General features: G+C 59.3%; 1 long non-coding RNA gene across 1 annotated transcript; it reads right to left on the bottom strand.

Moving 5' to 3' along the window:
- Positions 1-650: 650 nt before the first annotated feature.
- On the bottom strand, positions 651-3,077 carry LOC135287497 (uncharacterized). The gene is made up of 5 exons (XR_010351165.1): positions 2,955-3,077; positions 2,129-2,308; positions 1,731-1,880; positions 1,379-1,541; positions 651-768 (listed from the first exon to the last, which is right to left on the bottom strand). It is a non-coding gene; the product is annotated as an uncharacterized LOC135287497 (long non-coding RNA).
- Between the last annotated feature and the right edge of the window lie 919 nt (positions 3,078-3,996).

The raw sequence follows: 3,996 nt of genomic DNA, 5'->3' as shown, positions 1-3,996 counted from the left end.
GAACTCACTGGGGGAAAAGAGGGTGCAGCTGGGAAGTAAAAGGCAGGTGGGGGAGAGAACTGCTCAGAAAAGAGCTGAGCTACAGCTTGAGCAAGCTGAAAAATGTCATTTGGGGTCATCCCAAATTGATACCATTTCAGAAGCTATTGAACAAGTTTAATTTTTGGGAGGTGTCATGTTTTCCCTTAGAGGTGTCCACTCTGCAAGCTTGAGCTGTGTTGCCAAAATGCTCAAGCAAGTCTGTGCTGCAGGTGACACCATTTCTTCTTTGGCTGATTCTGGCCCAGTGCTGAGCTCCAGCAGAGCCCTGGCAGAGCCCAGAGCAGCCTCAGCATCCGCAGAGCCCGGCTGCAAGGAGAGAAACCAGAAACCGCCCGTCAGCTGATGGCTCCTGTCCCCTTGTCCCAGCTGCCCGCAGTGCCCAGGCCATGCTGGCCGTCCTCAGATCAGTGCCCAGAGCTGCCCATCAGTGCCGCCTTTGGCAGCAGAGCAGGAGGGCAGGACATGTGCCCAGCCTGCAGCCAGCCATGGCACATCCAGCCCCTCAGTACCTGCCCAGAGCAGGATGCTCCTGTGCTCGCTGCCATCTCCCAAAAGCTCTGATCCCACCCTGCCAAGCAGACAGGGACCCACCTCATGCCCTCCATGGCTGGAAGAAAAGCTGGTCCCAAACGATGTCCTCAGCCTGCTCCAAGGGCATGGCCCATCCACGCCGCAGCTGCTCCCAAGCACTTCCCGATCCAGACTGGACCACCTAGAATGCTTCCTCTAGAAAAACAAACAACAGATTGTTGAAAAGAGGTTAGAGACAAAAAGGGAAAACAAGAAGAAAGGTCAAAACTCTTATCTCTGTCAGGGCCTTGAGGAAGGCCCAACCCCTACATGCTAGGAAAAACACAGCCATGGGTGAGGGAAGCCCACACTTTCTCTCTTCCCCCCTGCACTGCCCCCCAAAATAACCATGATCCCAAAGCAAACAAGGGCAGTGGAGCAGCCCAAGCCCTTCCTTGCCTGCAAAGTAAAGCAGCTGTGCACAGGTTCTGGAGTTCCACCTCTGCTCCAACCACGGGTGTTTGTTTGTGTCGGGCTGGCTGCCCCAGACACAGCCCAGGCCACGGTGGGTGCTGGGGGCTGTTGGCAGGGCCAGGAGCCCACTCCCATTTCGTACCCACCCAGCCCATCCCTGCAGCCCTGTCAAAAACAGCTGGGCATCCGACTGAAGAATTAGTTGCATCTGCCCCAGCAAAGGGGGAACCTTTGCTTCCCAGCCAGGCTGGGCAATGCCCAAATCTGGGAGCATTTCCCCAGGTGTGGCCTCATCTGCAAATTCCCTGCAGAGTTTGGCTTTGAAGAAAGTCCCAGAATCAAAGTGCATCACCTTCAACTGCTGGTGGCCAGGTGGAGGAAGAGGTTGTCATCCTTGATGTAATCCTTGCTGTCTCCTGCAGCAGCAGCATCCCCACCCAGTGCAGCTTCTCCAGCGGCTCCTTCTCCTTCCTTGGGGTGAGAGCAGGTTGTCAGGGCTCTGCCCAGGGCCCCAGCTGTCAGGGAACCAGAACAAGCAAAACCTGCTTGGATGGCAGCCACCAGTGCTGGGTAGAGCAGCTCAGCTCCAGCACAAGGGCTGTGTGTTCCCATCCCATGACCCTGGTGCAGTGACACAGGCAGGACAAAAAGGTCTGGGTTCCTTTGCTTCTCATTGCCAAGGCATGTGTGGAGCTGTAACTTACCAGGGCCTTGGATCAAAGCGTGCCTGTGGCTCTCTCCCTTCTTCTATGGCAGATGAATATCCTGCATCCAAGGATGACAGAACACCTCTTCTAATGAGGGTCTACTCAAGGAGTGCATGGATAAACACCACCCGATCAGATTTTGGCACTCTGGGGAAAGAAAACAGAAACTGCCTGTCAGCTGGAGAAGGCTCCTGTCTACTTTGCCCCACTATTCCCATGCCCAGGCCATGCTGGATGCTCTCAGAGCTGGGCCTGAACTTTCCCATCAATTCTTGGTTTTGGGAGAGAGCAGGACATGTGCCACCTCCTCAGCAGCTGCCAGAGCGGGATGCTCACGAGCCCACTGCTGTCTCCCAGCACTGGTATTGCACCCATGCCCAGAGAGGAGGATCCACCTGGATAGAGCTGTTGTGGCAGCGAGAGCTGATGGTCCCAGCTGATGTTCCAGCCCCTCCTGAAAGACAGCTTTCCACGGGCCATCTCATCCAGCAGGATGCCCAGGGACCAGATGGTAGCTGGCTCGCCATGGTACCAGCCAAATTGTGTCCATTCTGGGGGGCTGTATGACCGTGTTCCTATGGAATACAGATGGAGTTCATCAGGAGGATGCTACTGCTCCCAGAGCCTGGCCCCAGCATCCCTGGGCATGTGGGGGCTGCACCAGTGGCACACTGGGGTGACCACTGCCCTCTTGCCAGCACCTGGGACTGGTGTACAAACTTCGGGTTGGAAAAGAAGCCACTGGTGTTGAAAGGGGACAGCGGAAGCCCTGGCTAGGCCTGACCATGACATGCAAAGGAAAAACCCATTCAGTGCTGGGGAAAACCATGCCCTCATTGTCCCTGCCTGCATTGCCCCAAAAACATTATGAAGCCAAGGCAAACAGGGCAAGTGGAGCAGTCCAAGCCCTTCCTCTTACCTGCACACCAAATTGGCTGGGGCACAGGTTCTGGCCTCCCTCTCTGCTACCCCGACCCACAGGTGTTTTTGTCAGGCTGGCTGCCACAGCCCAGCCCCAGTCCTGGGCAGAGTGGTGGGCAAAGGCTGCCAGCAGGGCTGGAAACTGACTCCCCACCACCCCGCTCTAAACCAACTCAGCTGCAGATTCAGTCCCCTGAGTGGCAGCAAAAGGGAGAATCCCTGCTGCCACACCCAGCTTGGGCTGTGAGATGTTGGGCCATGAGATGCCAGGAGCGGGAGCACAGCCCTGTGTAGGCTCACCTGCAAAGTGAGTGTAGGCTGTGTCTTGCAGGTAGGTGCCACAGCCAAAGTCGATCAGTTTGGTCTGCCCGGTGGCCAGGTCCACCAGGATGTTCCCTGGTTTGATGTCCCTGTGCAGGACCCCGCAGCTGGTGCAGCTGCACAGCTGGCCTGCAGGACCCCTGTGCAGGCCCCGCGGCCTCCAGCACTTGGCGGAACAGCTGCCGCGCCACCTCCTCGTGCAGGAACCCCCGTGCCCGAATGAAATGGTGCAGGTCCTGAGAGTGCTCTGGCTGCTCCAGCACCATCACAATGTCTTTGGGGAGCTCAAGCCACTCCAGTAGCTGGATGACACCGGGGAAGCCAGTGGACACCTTGTCCTGCAGCACAATCTTCAGTGGTGTGCTGGTGCCGTCAGGCTGCGGGAGGAGCACAACGCCGTCAGTGGGGCCGATGCCGTGACAGGGCTGGGGAAACCCCTCAGCCAGCCCGGGATGCTCTGCGTCCTGCACTGGCCCCATGCCTGCTCCCCCTCGAGGTGTCCTTGTGGCTTCCATCATGCTGGGGCTCAGCTCATCCCCGCTCGGCCCGGCCTGGCTTCTCCCGCTGCCCCGGCTCACTCACCAGCTGGCCCCACTGCCGGATGCGGTTCCGAGGCACCCTTTTGATGGCCACCTGCAAGCCAAGGGGAGCAGTGGGCTGAGCTCTCCACCCACCCTGCCGAGTCCCATCCTCCTCTTCCGCCCCCTCCTCCTCCGCCCGCCGCCGGCCCCGCCGCTCACCGGGGCGCCGTCCGAGAGCCGCGTCCCTGAGCAGACGCTGCCGAATCCGCTGCGCCCCAGCAGGGAACCCATGCAGTACCGCTCCTGCAGGGCCTCCTGATCCTTCCCTGTGGGCAGGACGCGGCTGTCAGCGCTCGGCCCGGGGCCAGCAATGGCCCCCGAGTGCCCCTCACCCACCCCCGGCTGGCCATCCCCAGGCATTCGCTCTCTGGAACAGGACAGCGGCGGCTGAGGGCTGGCGGCCGTGCTGCCAAGCGTCAGAGCTCGGGCTGGGGAAGCTG

This window comes from Passer domesticus, chromosome 29 (assembly GCF_036417665.1).
Source record: "Passer domesticus isolate bPasDom1 chromosome 29, bPasDom1.hap1, whole genome shotgun sequence".
Lineage (NCBI taxonomy): Eukaryota > Metazoa > Chordata > Aves > Passeriformes > Passeridae > Passer > Passer domesticus.
Note: the sequence above shows the minus strand (reverse complement) of the source record. Positions and strands in the feature narration are given on the sequence as shown.